General features: G+C 40.6%; 1 gene segment (V, D, J or C); it reads right to left on the bottom strand.

The window, feature by feature from the left end:
* Positions 1-23,006, bottom strand: part of LOC100935916 (T cell receptor beta constant 1-like) — a 288,343-nt gene that overhangs the window by 127,932 nt on the left and 137,405 nt on the right.

Genomic DNA, 23,006 nt, shown 5'->3' with positions numbered 1-23,006 from the left:
GCTGCAGTCTATTTCCTTGGGTGGGTGGGGGGGGTCTCCTTAGTATCATCCCTTCAGGGTTTGCCAGGAAGATGTTATGGTACCCCAACAGTTACCCAAAGTTATCCTTTGGTTACAGGGTTTTCTCACTACAGTCCCTTCATCATCACCAGAAAGCTGTTACAGGAAAGGCTCCTTATCCAGACCCCAAGAGAGGATTCTTGAATCTCAAGCAAGAAAGAATTCAGGGGGAGTCCATAGCGTAAAGTGAAAGCAAGTTTATTAGGAAAAGAATAAAAGAATGGCTTCTCTATAGATAGAGTAGCCCTGAGGGCTGCTTGTGGCCTATTTTCATGGTTATATCCTTTTATATGCTAAACAAGGGATGGATTATTCATGCTTCCCCTTTTTAGAACATATAGGGTAACTTCCTGATGTCATGGCATTTGTGTCATAGCACTGGTGGGAGTGTAGCAGGGAGGACGACCAGAGGTCACTCTTGTGACTATTTTGGTTTTGGTGGGTTTTGGCCAGCTTCTTTACTACAGCCTGTTTCATCAGCAAGGTCTTTATGACCTGTGTCTTCTGCTGACCTCCTATCTCATCCTGTGACTTAGAATGCCTTAACCATCTGGGAATGCAGCCCAGTAGGTTTCAACCTTATTTTACCCAGCTCCTATTTAAGGTGGAGTTGCTCTGGTTCACATGTCTCTGACAAATCCACCCTTAAAAGTGGCATCATCTGATTCAAACTCCTGCCTTTGTACTTTTGCCTCTTAGGCTACTTCCCAGCGCGACTTCCTTCATCAGCTGCCTTTTTTTCAGCTCCTTGGAAATAAAGCCTTATAATAGTTTTCTCTTACTGCTGTATCCTATTACTGCAAACTTAGTGGCTTAAAACAACACAAACTTATTATCTTACAATTCTTTTGGTTAGAAGTCCAAGGTGGGTCTCACTGGCACTTTGTTCTTTGGAGGCTCTAGGAGAGAATGTTTTTTTTTTTTCTCTTCTAGCTTCTAAAGGCCTCCCACATTCCTTGACTTGTGGCCCCTTCCATTATCTTCAGCCAGCAACAGCAGGTAAAGTCCTCACATCACTCTCACCATAGTCACTTTTATGTACCTATGTGTTTACACTGAGCCCACCTGCATGAGTCAGGATAATCTTCCTGCCTCAAGGTTAGCTAATGAGCACACTAAACTATCTATAAACTTAATTATCTTTTATTATGTATGGTAACATATTTACAGGTTCTGAGGTTTAGGACATAGACACCTCTCGGAGTAATTATCTTACCTACCAGTAGCCCTTAGAAAAGGAAGGCAAGGGTGGTTAAATTTAAGAAATGTACTTTGGAGGAAGAAGGAGAAAAGAGGCAAACCCAGGATCAAATCATTGTAGACATTGCTGATTTTTTTTTCTTTAACAGACACATAATGAACACCTGTTAAATATCGGGTGCTGTTTCAGACCCTGAGAATAGAGGCATAAACACAAAAGTCAGCATCCCTGTTCTATGTTAATTGTGTCTGATCATTCATTAAACATGGATGTCATGCATAGGAGAAGATTCTGCGGAAGGAATAATGGAAAGGCATGTCTTTTGACCACATGGATTTTGTAGGCCCATGGTAAGATCACTATACCAATAAACATGATAATTTAGTATTTGCAGAAAGGGAGAATTGTGTAAGGTATGGCGAATACAGGGAAAAGAGTCTATAATATTCTCGGGAAAATGGCACATTTCATGTAGTGCTATTGTTTTAAGTTATATTTGAAAGGAATTTGCAGGTGTGCCATGGAAGGGAAATACTATGCACAGCATGTTTGGAGATAGAGTTCAGTGTGTGACTGGATTTCATAGTAGGCTTGTAATCATAGAAACCTTTGTATATGTTACACAATTTTTTTCACCCACTCATCTTCTTCCTAGATGGATTTAACCCCTCCCCACTTTCCACTACACCCAGGGCTCTCCTGGCCCACAGCAATGTAGGAAAGTAGAAAATGATTTAGCAGATTGAAGAAGACAGAGTTTGTCAGCATGCTATACACAGGTGTACTTGAAGACTTGGTGAATACATAGAGACAAAGGGGTGACTATATTGTGTGTGTTTCAATCAGGCTGGGTATGATCTGGTCATTTGATTTTCACCTCCTCCTGGACGTGTCTGGGATTCTGAAGCACTGTCCCATTCTTCCTACTCATAAGAAGCAAGTCTTTTAGAATATGAGTGCTATTATTATTCAGGTAGGGTAGAGCTAATGGATGAGGAGACAGCTGCCACTGAAAATACAGTTTGTTACCTATGATTCCCAAGAAGAAAGGGGCATGGCACACTATGCAGGGCCATACAGGCCCAGTTTTTTGTTTGTTTGTTTTTCTTGAGATGGAGTCTTGCTCTGTCGCCCAGGCTGGAGTGTAGTGGCATGATCTTGGGTCATTGCAACTTCTGCCTCCCAGGTTCAAGTGATTCTCCTGCCTTGGCCTCCCAGGTAGCTGGGATTACAGGTGTGCACCACCATGCCCAGCTGATTGTTGTATTTTTAGTAGAGATGGGGTTTTGCCATGTTGATCAGGCTGGTCTAGAACTCCTGACCTCAAACTGATCCACCTGCCTTAGCCTCCTAAAGTGCTGGGATTACAGATGTGAGCCACTGCGCCTGGTCCCAATTTTTTTTAAGGCCTGAAACAAATTGTTTGAAACCCAGTCATACTCTGTCATCTTTGCCCCAGTTAAAGCTTCTCCCTATGTGGTTGTCGGCTATATGGTCTATTTCTCATTCCCCTGACCCAAAACCCAACACACTCCAGAGCTGCTGACCATGATAAAGCCTAATGGCCAATGCTAGAGTCCTGCAAGTAAGTTTTCTCCTTCTGAAATGTTTTCTTTAAAGTAACTGACCCATCATCCCCATAGGAAAGCTTAAGGAATAGTTCCACTGGTCCTCACCCACCCCCTCCTGCCCTTGCCTGTACCCTCCCTTCCCTCCCCAACTGGATGAGCTCCCTGCCATCTTCACACTTCTCTTAGGCCTCTCTAACCCCTTTGGGTTCTGTGAGTAATAAATTTCTTCCTTTCATGCATTTTGTTTTCACTTCCTCCACTGTGTCTCACCTGACACTCACACCTGAATTTAACTCCCCCTCCCCCGAGTCAGAGTTCTCCTAGAGAGTGGCTATATTGGTTTATGGCTAGTCTAAAAAGAGAGACCTCAAGACCAAGTTAGAAAAAAATCACAGCAATAAGAATCACAACAGTGGGTCAGAAGATAGAAGGAGTAACAGGAAACATTGGCAAGAACCTTTATTGTGGTTTTCACTGAACAAACGAGTGAGGCAGGGTAAGCAGGCTAAGTAGGCTGAGCATGGGCTAGTTTAAAATTTTGAGCAGGCTCCAAAGTGTAGGGATTGTCTCAAGTTGTTTAGTACCTGGCCCTGTGGTAATTAGGTTAGAAGAATAGGGGCTCAGAGTGTGAGAGCCCAATGAACAAGGTGGTTTGGAGTAGAGGCTTTGGATTGGTTGATTTGATATGAACAGCATGCTCTAGGGAAAGTAGTTTGCTATCCCTAGGAATGAGTTAATCCTGAGAGGGTCAGTCCCTCCAAGATCAGCAAGTCCCCAGATGTCAAAACGTCAGAAAATATGGATGTCAAAAAACATTAGAAAATACAGACAATAAGAAGGCATGATTAATACAGTATGTCCTCCTCAGCACCCAACTGATATGGTTTGACTCTGAAATCTTACCTTGAATTATAATCTCCATAATCCACAGGTGTCAAGGGTGGCACCAGGTGTAGGTAATTAATCATGGGCGCAGTTTCCTCCATGCTGTTCTCATGATAATGAGTGAGTCTCACGAGATCTAATGGTTTTATAAGCATCTGGCATTTACCCTGTTGGCACTCACTCCGTCCTGCCACCCTGTGAAGAAGGTGCGTGCCTCTTTTGCCTTCGACCATGATTGTAAGTTTTCTGAGGTCTCCCCAGCAATGTGGAACTGTGGATCAATTAACGTTCTTTGCTTTATAAGTTACACAGTCTCGGGTATTTCTTCATAGCAGTGTGAGAACAGACTAATACACCAACTGTAATGGTCTTACTGTGGGAGGATATCAAAGCGACTCAAGAAGAAAAATATAGAACTCTTTGACACCATCCTAGACTCTAGTGTGAACTTGACATGATAATACAGTGCTATTTTTTTCTGGTAAAGGACTAATTTTCCTTTTCTCAAAATATTAAAGGGATAGTCATAAGTTTTTTTTCATTTTAATAAACTTAGATTGTATATATTATAGACCATGGGGGAGCCACTGAAGAATGCTGCAGAAAGAGTGATAGAAATAGATCTTTGCAATTTGGAAGATTATACTGGGTACAATACTAATACTAGATTAGATGAAATGAGGATTAATAAGGAACTAGAGAGATTAATGAGACCTTTTATATTTATTTGGTAAGCTAGCAAAAAGGGCATAAACATGTCAGTGGTTGCAGTGATTGAGATAGTAAACAAAGAACTAAGATATTTAGGCGTTATAAATGAAAGTGCTTGCATAAAAATTGGATGTACAGGGCAAAAGAGAAAGAAATGTGGCATGACTCTGTGTTCATATATTGTACAAATAAATGACTCCGTCAAGTCAGGAATTCAGAGGAAATGCATTTTGGGAGGGAAATATGATATGAGTTTTACCTTTAGGTAGAAGTGTTCAGTTGGTGTCCTGAATAAATTTAAGTTCAAATTTGGAATCAAAATGGAAAGTATAGATCTTGAATTCGTTAATCCATGAGTGGTGATTCTTGTGTTCCCAGTCCCCATCATAGAGTAATGAATAGCAACTACCTCATGGAAAGAGAAAGGAGAAAGGACTGCTACCTTCTCAACAATTCTTCTCTCTGAAGGTATCTTTTCTTTGCTCATTTTCTTCTCTTTCTCCATCAATGGAATTGGGTGGCAATTCATTTCTGTGAAGCTCATCAGTATTTGAGGTATCCTGAGTTATCTCAGTTTAATTGTAGAAGGTGAATTAATTCACAAGAGGAGAAACTATTTGCTGTTCCAAGACTTTAATCGGTTTCTGTATCATCCCACATTTCTTCTTCAGGAAGTTTTCACCAACTTGCTGATAATAGTCACAGTAGATGTTCTCCTGTTAACCGGATTCTAACAGACATTTCTTTTTTGAGGCTTCTTCTTGAGGTTGAGCCTAGTTTTCCACTCACTGGAATTTCAAAGGATTGTGCTACCTCTCCCCAAATTAATCAACTGATAAGTAAAAGTATTTCCATGGTTAAGTTACCTCAAAATTTATAAGGACAAAGCTAATTATATATCTCTTTTCATCTGACAACTAAGTTTATTCTCTTCAGAAAAGTGCTCTCCACACTCACTCCATTCTGCCTTTCCACTTCACTGCTCCTTCATTGGCAACTGTTCTGGTTTCATCTTTTTTCTCTTTTGTTAACTCAGGGACTAAAACAATTCTGTTTCTTGTCTTGAATCTCCAGTGTTCTTCCAGTAAGAGCCAAATCTATTCTACCTTCTTGCCTTTCCTTCCTAGAGCTGGTCTCTGCTCCATTTTAATAAAGACCAATTCATTCTACTTCTGTACTATGTCCTTGATTAAGTAGTAGTAAGAAAATCTGATGCACTGCATGGCCAAAACTCTGAACCATCTCTTGAATAGTTTTGAATTCTAATTTAATGTATTTGATTGTATGCTCTCTGAATTTCTATTCCTGACTTTCCTGGCATTTGATCTCCATTGATATGGTAGGCAGAATTTCAAGAATGACCTCCAATGACTCATGCCCTTGTATAATGTCCTTCACTTTGAGCATGAGTGGAACCTAAAAATATGAGATGTCACTCCAGTGATTATGTTATATTATTTGACAAAATAAATACTATTCAGGTTGGCCTAACCTAATCACCAGAGCCCTTTAAATGCAGAGTTTTCTGTCTTGAAGCAGAAGTGGGTATCAGAGGGATTTTAAACATGAGACAGATTTGATGTGCATTTGAAGATCCAAGGGACCAGAAATAAACTGCAAGGAGCTAATGACCAATCTCATTGGCTGTCTGTGACAGCCAATAAAAAATGGAGACCCTAGACCTGCTGTCACAAGGAACCAAATTCTACCAATACTAGGAACAATCTGGGAGGAGGAGCCAATCTCCTGATGGGAATGCAGACAGCTGACCCCTTGATTTCCACCTTATGAGACCCTGAGAAAAATCCAGCCACACTTTTCTTGGACTTCAGACATACAGAACTGTGAGATAAGACAATTGTTACTTTAACCTGCTGAATTTGCAGTAATTGGAAAACTAATATAGGTGGTTATCACCCAACATGCATCTTTGGGGAACTATTCAGTAAATCTGCTGTATCTCTAGCCTATCTATTCAATGCCATGGATATTGATCTTAAAAGTTACACCTGCATCTACCCAAGTGAGGTTCTGCTCCTCAATAATCCCTGTAAATAAACATAGTTCATTTCTCTTAAACACACACAGTTACACACATACATACAAAATAACTCTTCTCTGTGGGTGATCCTGAGCCCACACAAAGTCTCCATAATGTTTACTACCCTCTTTTACTGCTGCTGAGGCCTTGTGCCACTGAGGAGGTCTTGCTGTCACTGTTCTCATTTTCCTAAACAACACGATTAACCATTGAGACCACTTTGAAGAATCTTTGAAGGGTATTTGCAAATCTGTGGGTTTTCTCTTTACTTGATTAAAATTCAATTTCATTCAAATTTTCCTATATCTGTGTCTGAAAGTTTGTCTAGAAATGTGCTGTGGTTTGAATGTGTTTCTTCTAAAATTCATTTTGAAATGTAATCCCCATTGTGGCAGTATTAAGAGGTAAGAAGTGATTAGGTCATGAGGGTTCTGCTCTCATGAATGAATTAGTGACTCATAAAACGGCTGGGGAACTAGCTTAGGCACTTTTCCCATGTGATGACATAGCACTCAATGTGCCATCTTGGAAGCAGAGACCAAGGCCCTCACCAGATATTGAACTGAGTTGCTTTGTTCTTGGGCTTCCGAGCCTACAGAACTGTGACAAATTTATGTTTATAAATTATCCAATCTCAGTTATTTTGCTATAGTAGCACAAATAAACCAAGAAAAGTGTTCATATTGTGTTGATGCCGTATAGTCTAGTGGGACATTGACAAGAAGGGTTTGATAACAACCAAAAAGATGTCCTAGAAGAACAAAAATGGAAAGAGGGAAGCAGGGCATATCAAATTTAGGGAAGGGCTTTGGTATACTCTTGTGTAAACCAAAAATAAAATCCTAAGCCCCACAACCAACTGTGTGGACCCCTTCTCTTGTCCAAGAGCATTCCAAAGTTAACCTGAAAAACCAGTTCAGGTCTTAGTGGGAAGTGGGGTCAGACATGCCTCATTATACCCTCTTCACTTTAGAATTCAGGCACAACCAACCAGCATTAACATTAGAATGGAGACCTTACAAGTGACAAAACAGACCCTTTATAGCAATAAGACACCAACATGACTCATAGCAGGCCCTGAAAAAAATCAAAATATTTTACCCCAAAGCATATTTTTTGACATATTTTTAAATGGCCCTACAAAGCTGTGTATCATGAGGAAAATCTACATTCCGTAGATAATTCTTTCCTTTTCAGGTTTTTTCCCTGATCCAGGAGAGAATTATGAGTCTGGCACCTTTTAAAAGTCTGATTAAGAAACACAGTCTCTTCTCCCTGAAGCCTGCTCCCTGGAGGCTTCATCTGCATAATAAGAACCTTTGTCCCCACAACTCAGACACTCCTTTATATTGATTTCAAATCTTTAGATGATAACTTAACTCTTTCAACCAACTGCCAGCCTGAAAAATCTTTGAATCCACCTATGACCTGGAAGCCCCCTCTTTGAGTTGTCCCACCTTTCCAAATTGAAACAATGTACAGCTTACATGTATTGATTGATGTCTGATGTCTCCAAAAAACCAAGCTGTAGCCTGAGCATCTTGGACACATGTTCTTAGGCCCTCTCGAGCCTCTGCCTCTGGCCACGCTAACTCATGTTTGGCTCAGAATAAATCTCTTCAAATATTTTACAGAGTTTGGCTCTTTTTTTTTTTTTTTAATTTTATTTTTTATTTTTTATTATTATTACTATTATTATTATTATACTTTAGGCTCTATGGTACATGTGCGCAACGTGCAGGTAAGTTACATATGTATACATGTGCCATGCGGGTGCGCTGCACCCACCAACTCGTCATCTAGCATTAGGTATATCTCCCAATGCTATCCCTCCCCCCTCCCCCCACCCCACAACAGTCCCTGAAGTCTGATGTTCCCCTTCCTGTGTCCATGTGTTTTCATTGTTCAGTTCCCACCTATGAGTGAGAATATGCGGTGTTTGGTTTTTTGTTCTTGCGATAGTTTACTGAGAATGATGATTTCCAATTTCATCCATGTCCCTACAAAGGACACGAACTCATCATTTTTTATGGCTGCATAGTATTCCATGGTGTATATGTGCCACATTTTCTTAATCCACTCTATCATTGTTGGACATTTGGGTTGGTTCCAAGTCTTTGCTATTGTGAATAATGCTGCAATAAACATACGTGTGCATGTGTCTTTATAGCAGCATGATTTATCGTCCTTTGGGTATATACCCAGTAATGGGATGGCTGGGTCAAATGGAATTTCTAGTTCTAGATCCCTGAGGAATCGCCACACTGACTTCCACAAGGGTTGAACTAGTTTAGAGTCCCACCAACAGTGTAAAAGTGTTCCTATTTCTCCACATCCTCTCCAGCACCTGTTGTTTCCTGACTTTTTAATGATTGCCATTCTAACTGGTGTGAGATGGTATCTCATTGTGGTTTTGATTTGCATTTCTCTGATGGCCAGTGATGTTGAGCATTTTTTCATGTGTTTTTTGGCTGCATAAATGTCTTCTTTTGAGAAGTGTCTGTTCATGTCCTTCGCCCACTTTTTGATGGGGTTGTTTGTTTTTTTCTTGTAAATTTGTTGGAGTTCATTGTAGATTCTGGATATTAGCCCTTTGTCAGACGAGTAGGTTGCGAAAATTTTCTCCCATTTTGTAGGTTGCCTGTTCACTCTGATGGTAGTTTCCTTTGCTGTGCAGAAGCTCTTGAGTTTAATTAGATCCGATTTGTCAATTTTGGCTTTTGTTGCCATTGCTTTTGGTGTTTTAGACATGAAGTCCTTGCCCATGCCTAGGTTTTCTTCTAGGGTTTTTATGGTTTTAGGTCTAACATTTAAGTCTTTAATCCATCTTGAATTGATTTTTGTATAAGGTGTAAGGAAGGGATCCAGTTTCAGCTTTCTCCATATGGCTAGCCAGTTTTCCCAGCACCATTTATTAAATAGGGAATCCTTTCCCCATTTCTTGTTTTTGTCAGGTTTGTCAAAGATCAGATAGTTGTAGATATGTGGCATTATTTCTGACGGCTCTGTTCTGTTCCATTGATCTATATCTCTGTTTTGGTACCAGTACCATGCTGTTTTGGTTACTGTAGCCTTGTAGTATAGTTTGAAGTCAGGTAGTGTGATGCCTCCAGCTTTGTTCTTTTGGCTTAGGATTGACTTGGCGATGCGGGCTCTTTTTTGGTTCCATATGAACTTTAAAGTAGTTTTTTCCAATTCTGTGAAGAAAGTCATTGGTAACTTGATGGGGATGGCATTGAATCTGTAAATTACCTTGGGAAGGATGGCCATTTTCATGATATTGATTCTTCCTACCCATGAGCATGGAATGTTCTTCCATTTGTTTGTATCCTCTTTTATTTCCTTGAGCAGTGGTTTGTAGTTCTCTTTGAAGAGGTCCTTCACATCCCTTGTAAGTTGGATTCCTAGGTATTTTATTCTCTTTGAAGCAATTGTGAATGGGAGTTCACTCATGATTTGGCTCTCTGTTTGTCTGTTATTGATGTATAAGAATGCTTGTGATTTTTGCACATTGATTTTTGTATCCTGAGACTTTGCTGAAGTTGCTTATCAGCTTAAGGAGATTTTGGGCTGAGACAATGGGGTTTTCTAGATATACTATCATGTCATCTGCAAACAGGGACAATTTGACTTCCTCTTTTCCTACTTGAATACCCTTTATTTCCTTCTCCTGCCTAATTGCCCTGGCCAGAACTTCCAACACTATGTTGAATAGAAGTGGTGAGAGAGGGCATCCCTGTCTTGTGCCAGTTTTCAAAGGGAATGCTTCCAGTTTTTGCCCATTCAGTATGATATTGGCTGTGGGTTTGTCATAAATAGCTCTTATTATTTTGAGATACGTCCCATCAATACCTAATTTATTGAGAGTTTTTAGCATGAAGGGTTGTTGAATTTTGTCAAAGCCCTTTTCTGCATCTATTGCGATAATCATGTGGTTTTTGTCTTTGGTTCTGTTTATATGCTGGATTACATTTATTGATTTGCGTATATTGAACCAGCCTTGCATCCCAGGGATGAAGCCCACTTGATCATGGTGGATAAGCTTTTTGATGTGCTGCTGGATTCTGTTTGCCAGTATTTTATTGAGGATTTTTGCATCAATGTTCATCAAGGATATTGGTCTAAAATTCTCTTTTTTTGTTGTGTCTCTGCCAGGCTGTGGTATCAGGATGATGTTGGCCTCATAAAATGAGTTAGGGAGGATTCCCTCTTTTTCTATTGATTGAAATAGTTTCAGAAGGAATGGTACCAGCTCCTCCTTGTACCTCTGGTAGAATTCGGCTGTGAACCCATCTGGTCCTGGACTTTTTTTGGTTGGTAAGCTATTGATTATTGCCACAATTTCAGCTCCTGTTATTGGTCTATTCAGAGATTCAACTTCTTCCTGGTTTAGTCTTGGGAGAGTGTATGTGTCCAGGAATTTATCCATTTCTTCTAGATTTTCTAGTTTATTTGCGTAGAGGTGCTTGTAATATTCTCTGATGGTAGTTTGTATTTCTGTGGGATTGGTGGTGATATCCCCTTTATCATTTTTTATTGCATCTATTTGATTCTTCTCTCTTTTTTTCTTTATTAGTCTTGCTAGCGGTCTATCAGTTTTGTTGATCCTTTCAAAAAACCAGCTCCTGGATTCATTAATTTTTTGAAGGGTTTTATGTGTCTCTATTTCCTTCAGTTCTGCTCTGATTTTAGTTATTTCTTGCCTTCTGCTAGCTTTTGAATGTGTTTGCTCTTGCTTTTCTAGTTCTTTTAATTGTGATGTTAGGGTGTCAATTTTGGATCTTTCCTGCTTTCTCTTGTGGGCATTTAGTGCTATAAATTTCCCTCTACACACTGCTTTGAATGCATCCCAGAGATTCTGGTATGTTGTGTCTTGGTTCTCGTTGGTTTCAAAGAACATCTTTATTTCTGCCTTCATTTCGTTATGTACCCAGTAGTCATTTAGGAGCAGGTTATTCAGTTTCCATGTAGTTGAGTGGTTTTGAGTGAGATTCTTAATCCTGAGTTCTAGCTTGATTGCACTGTGATCTGAGAGACAGTTTGTTATAATTTCTGTTCTTTTACATTTATTGAGGAGAGCTTTATTTCCAAGTATATGGTCAATTTTGGAATAGGTGTGGTGTGGTGCTGAAAAAAATGTATATTCTGTTGATTTGGGGTGGAGAGTTCTGTAGATGTCTATTAGGTCTGCTTGGTGCAGAGCTGAGTTCAATTCCTGGGTATCCTTGTTGACTTTCTGTCTCGTTGATCTGTCTAATGTTGACAGTGGGGTGTTAAAGTCTCCCATTATTAATGTGTGGGAGTCTAAGTCTCTTTGTAGGTCACTCAGGACTTGCTTTATGAATCTGGGTGCTCCTGTATTGAGTGCATATATATTTAGGATAGTTAGCTCTTCTTGTTGAATTAATCCCTTTACCATTATGTAATGGCCTTCTTTGTCTCTTTTGATCTTTGTTGGTTTAAAGTCTGTTTTATCAGAGACTAGGATTGCAACCCCTGCCTTTTTTTGTTTTCCATTTGCTTGGTAGATCTTCCTCCATCCTTTTATTTTGAGCCTATGTGTGTCTCTGCATGTGAGATGGGTTTCCTGAATACAGCACACTGATGGGTCTTGAGTCTTTATCCTATTTGCCAGTCTGTGTCTTTTAATTGGAGCATTTAGTCCATTTACATTTAAAGTTAATATTGTTATGTTTGAATCTGATCCTGTCATTATGATGTTAGCTGGTTATTTTGCTCGTTAGTTGATGCAGTCTCTTCCTAGTCTCGATGGTCTTTACATTGCGGTATGATTTTGCAGTGGCTGGTGCCGGTTGTGCCTTTCCATGTTTAGTGCTTCCTTCAGGAGCTCTTTTAGGGCAGGCCTGGTGGTGACAAAATCTCTCAGCATTTGCTTGTCTATAAAGTATTTTATTTCTCCTTACTTATGAAGCTTAGTTTGGCAGGATATGAAATTCTGGGTTGAAAATTCTTTTCTTTAAGAATGTTGAATATTGGCCCCCACTGTCTTCTGGCTTGTAGGGTTTCTGCCGAGAGATCCACTGTTAGTCTGATGGGCTTCCCTTTGATGGTAACCCGACCTTTCTCTCTGGCTGCCCTTAACATTTTTTCCTTCATTTCAACTTTGGTGAATCTGACAATTATGTGTCTTGGAGTTGCTCTTCTCGAGGAGTATCTTTGTGGCGTTCTCTGTATTTCCTGAATCTGAATGTTGGCCTGCCTTGCTAGATTGGGGAAGTTCTCCTGGATAATATCCTGCAGCGTGTTTTCCAACTTGTTTCCATTCTCCCCGTCACTTTCAGGTACACCAATCAGACGTAGATTTGGTCTTTTCACATAGTCCCACATTTCTTGGAGGCTTTGCTCGTTTCTTTTTATTCTTTTTTCTCTAAACTTCCCTTCTCACTTCATTTCATTCATTTCATCTTCCAGGGCTGATACCCTTTCTTCCATTTGATTGCATCGGCTCCTTAGGCTTCTGCATTCTTCACGTAGTTCTCGAGCCTTGGTTTTCAGCTCCATCAGCTCCTTTAAGCACTTCTCTGTATTGGTTATTCTAGTTATACATTCTTCTAAATTTTTTTCAAAGTTTTCAACTTCTTTGCCTTTGGTTTGAATATCCTCCCGTAGCTCGGAGTAATTTGATCGTCTGAAGCCTTCTTCTCTCAGCTCATCAAAGTCATTCTCCATCCAGCTTTGTTCCATTGCTGGTGAGGAATTGCGTTCCTTTGGAGGAGGAGAGGTACTCTGCTTTTTAGAGTTTCCAGTTTTTCTGCTCTGTTTTTTCCCCATCTTTGTGTTTTTATCTACTTTTGGTCTTGATGATGGTGATGTACAGATGGGTTTTTGGTGTGGATGTCCTTTCTGTTAGTTTTCCTTCTAACAGAAAGGACCCTCAGCTGCAGGTCTGTTGGAGTACCTGGCCGGCCGTGTGAGGTGTCAGTCTGCCCCTGCGGGGGGGTGCCTCCCAGTTAGGCTGCTCAGGGGTCAGGGGTCAGGGACCCAATTGAGGAGGCAGTCAGCCCGTTCTCAGATCTCCAGCTGCGTGCTGGGAGAACCACTGCTCTCCTCACAGCTGTCAGACAGGGACATTTAAGTCTGCAGAGGTTACTGCTGTCTTTTTGTTTGTCTGTGCCCTGCCCCCAGAGCTGGAGCCTACAGAGGCAGGCAGGCCTCCTTGAGCTGTGGTGGGCTCCGCCCAGTTCAAGCTTCCAGGCTGCTTTGTTTACCTAAGCGAGCCTGGGCAATGGTGGGCGCCCCTCCCCCAGCCTCGCTGCCGACTTGCTGTTTGATCTCAGACTGCTGTGCTAGCAATCAGCGAGACTCCGTGGGCGTAGGACCCTCTGAGCCAGGTGTGGGCTATACTCTCCTGGGGCACCGTTTCCTAAGCCCGTCGGAAAGGCACAGTATTCAGGTGGGAGTGTCCCGATTTTCCAGGTGCCGTCTGTCTCCCCTGGAAATGGAACTCCCTGACCCCTTGAGCTTCCCGAGTGAGGCAATGCCTCGCCCCTGCTTCGGCTGGCGCACGGTGCACTCACCCACTGACCTGCGCCCACTGTCTGGCACTCCCTAGTGAGATGAACACGGTACCTCAGATGGAAATGCAGAAATCACCCGTCTTCTGCATCGCTCGCGCTGGGAGCTGTAGACCGGAGCTGTTCCTATTCGGCCATCTTGGCTCCTTCCCGAGTTTGGCTCTTTTTGTCAATACTTGTGAGGTAACTTCTCTTATTTGGGGTGAGGAATTTTGAGGGCAGGATTTTCCTCTTTGGTATGTACCTTTTTGTGTGTGGAGAGGATGTGGCTATGCAGTGCTATGGATGAACTGCTGGCATAGAGATACACAGATGTCTGGTTGGTGCTGGCAGACTTCAGGGTCAGGGGAAAAGATGCTACGGTATTTCGAGAAACATGATACCCCTCAAAGACATCTCCTTTCTCAATGCTCCCAGTGCCAGGTGAGTAATAGACCAGCTTCAGTCCAAGTCCTGGGTCCTGTCGATACCAGTATATTGCAACATGATTCATATTCTAGGAACACTGTAGAATGAATTCCTTTCTTGTCCCAATGATTCTGTGTCTTGGGAATTGTTGAGGCCTGTTGGGGGGAAAAATGGATGATCAAATAGAGACAGGGCCTGGGAAAGAGGAGACTAATGTGACTTTTATGAAGAAACATTTTATAGTTAGATCCTGTGAATTCAGTAATAGGGATTCCTCACCTGTGCCCAGGATTCACCTGCTCTTAGGAGACAAATGATCACACAGCAGAGAAGCCTGTTGCTCATGGCAGCACCAAAAGCAGGATGTTGCTTGGTGCTGTGACAAACTTAGTCCCTGATACCAGCACTTTTCATTTACTTCCTGGCCAGAGAAACAACACTCATCTCCCACACTGCCAATAGCTACATAACTGCAAATCACGTAGCCCAGGCATGTGCCATGGTAAAAGCTTTGACCTCTAACAATACCCAGAACCAAAGATTCCTCCCCTTAGAAACAGGAAGACCAAGACATGACTGGAACCTGAAAGCCAGACCTCTTTAAGTAGTGAGGGGTCCATTGGCCCTGAAGATGCCCGGCTAAAATGTGTCTCAACATATCTTACCATAGATAGTCATATTTGAAGCCCTCCAATCAGACCCTACCAAATCAATATTCTTAAATCCTTTCCCTTGCTCTCTGATCCCTTAAAACCTGCCCTAGACCCCAAATCAGGGAAACAGATTTGAACCCAGTCTTTTTTTTGCTGACTGGTTTTTCAATAAAGCCTTTTCTTTTCTCAAAAGCTGGTGCCATAGTTATTGGCTTCTGTTTGCAAACCCATCTGCTTGATAACAAATATAGGTCCCCAATGTGAGGCCAACACCTGCCAAGGCACTGTAGCCCCTCAGTGGGAACTAAAGTTTCTTCACTGACCCTGAGTGGTGCTACCTAGACCAGTTTATCCAGAGGCTTAGTTGTGAGGTCCTTATTCTCTGTCATGACATTTCAGGCCTTTGAGTGCTACTTTCTCTTTTGAGGAAATAAATTACTTCTGGATAAGATGTCTTTTGGAGTCAGTACCTTGTTAATATGTGCTTACACCTTAAATTGTCTTTGGTCTAGGACTGTAGATTAGAGTCCTATTTTTGTGTAGCTTCATGGGTTTGAATCCTACCCTAGGGAGATCCTGGTTAGATTATTTCAGTCCTGGCTTTGGGTTAGGGTCCAAAAAAATAAGTGCAATAGTAAGGTGCTGTAACTGTTAGAATATTCAATTTGGCTTGGTTTTGGTTTTCCTTTGTGTTTCTGAGTTTTTGGTTTGCATAATTGTTCATCCTAACAGAGGTTAAAATTTTTGATGGTTGTGACAAGAACCTCATTAGAAGTTTATTTAAATGAAAGTCCTTAGATTCCAAAGATGAAATACATTGCTTTCTCCTGCCCTTTTAGGGTATTCCTAGGTGACTAAGAGTCTGGCAGAGGTGTTGAGGCAATTGGCTTATGATGTAAAGTGATTTTATAGGCAATCCCACCATAAAAGCATACCCCATTCCTGGGTTAGAACTTCAACAGCTCATCCAGGAGGAGCACACAAGGGGCCTTGGTAACCCCAACGTCTCAAGCGGCCCAATACCATCTGGTGTTTAGGACCCTCTGAGACACATAAGAGGGAATATCCAGCCCATTGGTGATTCTCTGAAGAGGAATCCCCATAATCGCAACACCACAGACCCACAACACCTCCTTTTTACAGGGTCTTGTTCCAGTCATTTCAGGTAAAACTCTATACAAAATGGGAAACTTTAATAACAAGCTTGTCTATAGTCTTTTAAGATAAAACTCCCCACAAATCAACACACCACATGCCACAGCTTACAGATAGCAACCAGTAATGATGAGACCCAGGGACTTCTATATACTCTATTAGCTCTTCAACATTTCCCACAAAGAAGTGCAGATGACAACTGGTGTGGAAAAGTGACGCATAGATTTTCTAGTTGACCATGGAGCTACATACTCTATCCCAAACACAAGACAAGTCCCTGTCTTCCCAAAGAACACTGCTATTACTGGTGTATCTGGGGAAACATCCTTGCAAGCCTTTCCTTCAGCCACTCAAATGCCGTAGAGGAAAAACCTATTAAACCTATTTAAATATAGCTTCCTATATATGGCTGAATGTCCAATACCTTTGTTGGGATAAGACTTGCTAACAAAATTAAATGCACAAGTAATTTTTCACCAGAATGAGTAAATTTTAAGGTGTCTCATAAACAAGCCTGCACCCTCTAAGTTGCCTTATTACAGGTAGAAGAAGGACCACTGCCTGAAATCCCTAAAGAGGCTCTACAAAAACATGCCTGACTTGACAAATCAGTTTTTGAAATACCCAGACCTGGGAATGTTTACCAATGTGAACAGCTTCATGGATCAGGGTCTCTGAAAAGCCAGATATGCAGTAGTGACTTACCAGAATATCTTAAAAGCTGAGGCTTTCCCACCAGGTATCTCTGCCCAAAAGGCAGAACTTATTGCCCTCATACGAGCTTCACACCTCAGGACAAATAAAAAGGTAAGCATTTATATAGACTCCAAATATGTCTTTTTGGTAGTGTATGCAAATGGAGTCATATAAAAGACATACTCACTAATCTCATAAAAAGTAAAATTAAACATACAAGAGAGATATTAGACTCAATTTTGCTGTCAAAAAAAATGGCCATAATGCACTGCCCAGGACACCAAGAGACTGATAGCTAGATAACTAAATGCAATAATCTAGCTGATCAGGCAGAAAAACATACAGCCAGGACAAAAGAGCCTGAAACAAAGGCTCTGGTACTTATTCCAAGTATGAATCTGTCCTTATTTAAACCCAGTACTCAAAGGTAAATCTAGAAAGAGAAAACAAGTAGCGATTTCATACTCATATTCAAGACTTGGATAGGGAACAGTATAAAACAAGAAGTCTAGATTTACAATGAACAAGGAATAGTTCTTATCCCTGAGCATTGGATAAAGGATTATTTCCCAGTTACATCAAAAACTCATTACAGAAGAAATACAACCTATCATTAGCTACCAAAGTTTGTTGTCAGGCTACACATACAAAAGACTATCCGAAAGGTTGTCCAAGATTGTCTTATTTGTGCTACAGAGAATCCAAAGACAGGACCTCCAGCAGGCAAAGGGGTCTAAACCTAAGGAACAGAAACAAGACAAGATTGTCAAATAGACTTTGCAGTTATGCCAGGAGCTGGAGGAAACTATAGATACCTGTTGGTACTTGTAGATACCTTCACTAGATGGGTCAAGGTCTTTCCATGTCAAACAAAAAATGCATCTGAGGTAACTCAAGCTTTATTAGAAGACATAATTCTTTACTTTGGATTGTAAATTTCAATTCAAAGTGACAACAGAGATACCAGACTTACCTAAGACATTTATGGAGCTCTTAGGATACAGTGGAAATTAAGTACCTCTTAGAGGCTCCAGTCTACTAGAAAGACTGAAAAGATAAACAATATCTTAAAAAATATACTTGCCAAAATGTGTCAAAAACCCAATTTAACATAGGATAAGGTCTTGCCACTTGCCCTGCTTAGAGTAAGAATGGCCCCTAAAAGCAAGCACCAGTTTAACCCCTACAAAATTCTATGTGGGACAACCCTTAAGACTAAATACTATTTTAATATTGAAAATTATCATGATGGGTAAATGCATTAGATGCTATAAAATGTGTACGGTCTCTGGATATAACTTTGTCTGCTATACATAATTACGCTTCTAGCTGTCTTAATGTTTCCTATAGATGTTCCTTTACATTGTCTAAGTCTAGGAAACTAAGTACAACTTAAGACCTAGAAAAACCACTACCCTGAAGACCAACTACAGTTCAAACAGATTAGGCCCTATGAAGTTCCTTTAGTGATCCATTCAGCAATAAAGTTAAAAGGGTTGAGGCCCTAAATTCATCATTCATAGGTAAAAGTTATTCCCATTTTCAGAAGATTCTTCTTGGCCCCTGTAAAATTCCCAAACAGGTCATGCCCTTCACAGATAAGAAAAGCCAAAGGACCAAACTGACCATATACCAGATGGCTGTGGAGGCCCACAACCAGCTTTTCCACCCAGGAACTCACTTGGAAACCCCTAATTGATCTTAAGTTACTTTTTAAAAAATGCAGTAAGACCAAAAGGGCTCCTGGCTCTCCAGATAAGTGGAAATCCATTTCTGTCTCTAAAACCAGCCTCCATCTGATGGAACTGCGAGGGCAGAAACAGGAGACAATTAGAGACAGCTTGCCCAAGATATCGGGCAAGGCCTGTATTAATGCAACTTAATTTTTACCTTGTTGTCATATATATTATTCTATGCTATTGAATTAATCATGTCTACCTCCTTGATTTAACCTCAAAAATATTATTTAGGACCTTATAGCCCTTCCTTGGGTAGAGTTTATTTTTTTCTGATCCTTTTTTTTCTATCAGCCAAATATCTCCTCTCAGGGAAACAAAACAATTTCCTCTGTTAAAAATGCCCACAATTTTCCTCTATTATATCTTTTTGCTTGCCTTACCTCAACATAAAAGGATAATTTCTTTCCTTCTTTTTTTTTTTTTTTTTTCCTTTTTCAGACAGAGTCTCACTCTGTCATGCAGGCTGCAGTGCAGTGGCACGATCTCGGCTCACTGCAACCTCTGCCTCCTGAGTTCAAGCGAACACATCTGGCTAAATTTTGTATTTTTAGTAGAGACGGGGTTTTACCATGTTGGCCAGGCTGGTCTCAAACTCCTGATCTCAAGTGATCCACACACCTCAGCCTCCCAAAGTGCTGGGATTACAGGCATGAGCCACCATGACCAGCCAAAAAGATAATTTCTTGATAAAAATGTCCCAATCTCTACCTACCTCACAAAATCTATCTAAATGTTAGAGATGTCATCAAAAACCCTCCTCTGCACTTGATGACACTGATCTGCTGCTTATCTCTGTGACCAACTTCTCTAAAGTGCCTAATTTTCTGGTGACCTGTGATAAAAAACCCACAGGTATAACCTATAGGGTCAGATTTGCTGGGGGAGGATCATTAGTTCCCTGTTTTCCATTAACATCCCCTGCAAAGACCCTTGTGTTAACAGTTATAAAACTGTGAGGATAAAGGGGCCCATGCCCACAGAAGCCAGACATTAGCTAATGCAGAAACGGAAATCATCTGTTTACTTGACACACCTACTTTCCACTTCCTGTTTTCTAACCTCTGGTCCGGGAGATATACACTGATGTGTCCTCAAACTGTAGATCTACATGATTACGTCAAGATTTAAATAAAAAGAACCTAGTATACCTTCAAGGACTGCCCTCTTCCCTACCAATTTGTAAGTTAGATAACTCCTTCTAGACTCCTCTATACTCTGACTCCTACTTTGACCAAATCCTAAGTAAAATTCCTGAAACTGAGAACTTAGTTGTTAACATATCTGGTATTCTTTTTTTTTTTTTTTTTTCTTGAGATAGAGTCTTGCTCTGTCCCCCAGGCTGGAGTGCAGTGGCACGATCTCGGCTCACTGCAAGCTTCACCTCCTGGGTTCACGCCATTCTCCTGCCTCAGCCTCCCGAGTAGCTAGGACTACAGGCATCCACCACCATGCCTGGCTAATTCTTTGTATTTTTAGTGGAGATGGGGTTTCACCATGTTAGCCAGGATGGTCTCAATCTCCTGACCTCGTGATCTGCCTGCCTCGGCCTCCCAAAGTGCTGGGATTACAGGCATGAGCCACCACACCCGGCAACATATCTGATATTCTATCCACCTCCTCAGGATATGTCTTTGTCTATGAAACAAACGACCAGCCCTGGGACTATGAATGCCTTGACAGCTGATGCCCCAAAGACATCTGTTTACTAGGGTACTTAGTCACTCCTTTCTCTGTCTGACATTAGTGATGCTGGGCATTAAACTAATACCATAAAACTGTTCACCATGGCCAAAAGATCTATGCTAAACCTCCTCCCAGTTAAATATTTACCAGGTGGCCCACCAGATGGTGTAGGATTTTTCTTTAGACAAACTCTGTTGCCATGGTGGGGAGTTGCTTCTCATAAACATATGATTAAAAACCTTTCCATTGCCCTGAAAAAGCTTGCCAAAGAGACCACAATGGCCATGGCGGCTCAACAAAGAGAGACAGGTGCTTTGGCTAAAGTAATACTAGATAATAAAATTACTCTAGATTATATACTGACTAAACAAAGAGGTGTTTATGCTTTAATACGTCATGCTGTATTTACATTAATACTTCTAAAAAAGTTGAGACCCACCAAAATAATAGACCAAAAGCCACTCAACGCCATCTAGTGTTCTCTAACAAACCTGGATATAATATGTAAACAACGTGTTTTCATCAGGAATAAGATCTATTTTTTGAGGGTCTACTTAAACTCAAAATTATATTTCTGTATGGGTTGAGATTTCTCTTCCTTCTCTCAAGGTCTCTACCTGCTGTCTATCTTGTATTTTTAAATCAATTCCCCCTGCTCATGAAATAATTATTAAATATCAAATTCCCTGACCCACCTGTTTGACCTCAACTCAGGACCCATGAATATTTGCAATTAATTATGAAACAATTTCATTCCTCAAACCCAGACCTATGTCCCTTGTCAACAAAAAGTAGCTAGAGTGGTAGACACTCAATTCCTTCAAGATTGAGAACTAAAGTAAACAAAAAGGGAGGGATTTGTAACTGTAGGATCAGCCCAAACTGGGTCTGTTATGTGGATAACAAAATATGAGTTAGCTTGTAGGTACAATAGAGCCAAAAGCTTGGACCTCAAACAACACCTGGAATGAATTATTCCTCCCTCGGAACCAAGAAGACAGGAAGATGCTTGGAAACTGGATGCTGAAACTCTTTCAGAAGCAATGAGTTCACTGGCCAGAAAGATCTGGGCTCAAATCTACCTCAACCTACTTTACCATAAATGGTTAAATCTGAAGCCCTCCAATCAGACCTTATCAACCCGGTATCACTAAATCCTTTTTCTCAGTCCCTTAAAACTTGTCCAAGACCCCAAAATCTGTCAGGAAGACAGATTTGAGCCGGCTTATGTCTCGTTGCTGACCAGTTTTGCAGTAAAACCTTTTCTTTTCTCAAAAGCTGGTACCATGGTTATTGGCTTCTGAGCATATCAGACAGCAAGCCTATGTACTTGATAGCACGACCACAAGGTTAGTGGCTAACAAAGAAGGCTCTGGAGAGAGACAGTGCCTGGGTTTAAATATGGGTTCTGCTACTTAAGCTCATTTTAGGCAAGTAAGTTAACTGTGAATGCTTCAGTTTTATTCTCTGTAAGTTATACAGAGAGTATATACTTTAATAAAAGTATGAACCTTGTGGATTTGCTGTGAAGATTAAATGAATTAATGTGTTAAGAAGTTGCAACTGCACAGTGTATAGTTATCACTCAGGGTCAACTTTCAGAATGGTCAGCTAGTAGTAGCACTCTTACTGCTACCGCCATTAGTTATTATTGAGTCTTATTCTTGTGCTAGGGATTGTGTCAGGCAATTTACATACATTTTCTCAACTAAATAAAACCTCTCAGAGCCATGTGTGACTATTTCCATTTTACAGGCTAGGAAACTACCTTTAGAGAGGTTAAGTAACATGGCAAAACTAGACGGTGACCAGATCAGTCCAGTTCTAAAATATGTACTTTCAACTATTAATAATAAATTTTTCAAATATTCTATACCTTGCATTTTTTTCTTTTTCAAGTTTGGCTGGAGTCTTCTTCAGAAATTATTTTCATTTTATTCTAATTCCCAAAACTAAAACCATGCTTAGCATGTTACCCTCAATGGCCTGAAATTCAAAATATCTTTTATTACCAGGTATCATTGACTAGCTTTGTTTATTTTTTTCTGAAAACCTTGAGCACGCTTATAACAAGTAGCTTACTCAAACCCAGTTCTTTTATCTCAGAATTGGTGGATCTCTTTTCATGAGTGGCTTCTGTAAAATCCTGTCTTTGTCTTCTTCTAGGTTCTATCCTTTGGTTGTCCTACTTCTTATTTCTAAACTGACTTCCTTCAGCATTTAGTATATCTTGAATGATTACAAACAGTTCATTATCATGCTGAATCATCCTTGAAACTTCATTGGTATCTTCTTAGAAGAATGATGATATAATCAATGTGCAAAAATCACAAGCAATCTTATACACCAATAATGGACAGAGAGCCAAATCATGAGTGAACTCCCATTCACAATTGCTTCAAAGAGAATAAAATACCTAGGAATCCAACTTACAAGGGATGTAAGGACCTCTTCAAGGAGAACTACAAAACACTGCTCAACGAAATAAAGGAGGACACAAACAAATTGAAGAACATTCCATGCTCATGGATAGGAAGAATCAATATCGTGAAAATGGCCATACTGCCCAAGGTAATTTACAGATTCAATGCCATCCCCATCAAGCTACCAATGACTTTCTTCACAGAATTGGAAAAAACTGTAAAGTTCATATGGAACCAAAAAGGAG

The sequence above is a fragment of the Pongo abelii genome, chromosome 6 (genome assembly GCF_028885655.2).
Source record: "Pongo abelii isolate AG06213 chromosome 6, NHGRI_mPonAbe1-v2.0_pri, whole genome shotgun sequence".
NCBI classification, from domain to species: domain Eukaryota; kingdom Metazoa; phylum Chordata; class Mammalia; order Primates; family Hominidae; genus Pongo; species Pongo abelii.
The sequence above is the reverse complement of the archived record's forward strand: the minus strand, read 5'-3'. Positions and strand labels throughout refer to the sequence as shown.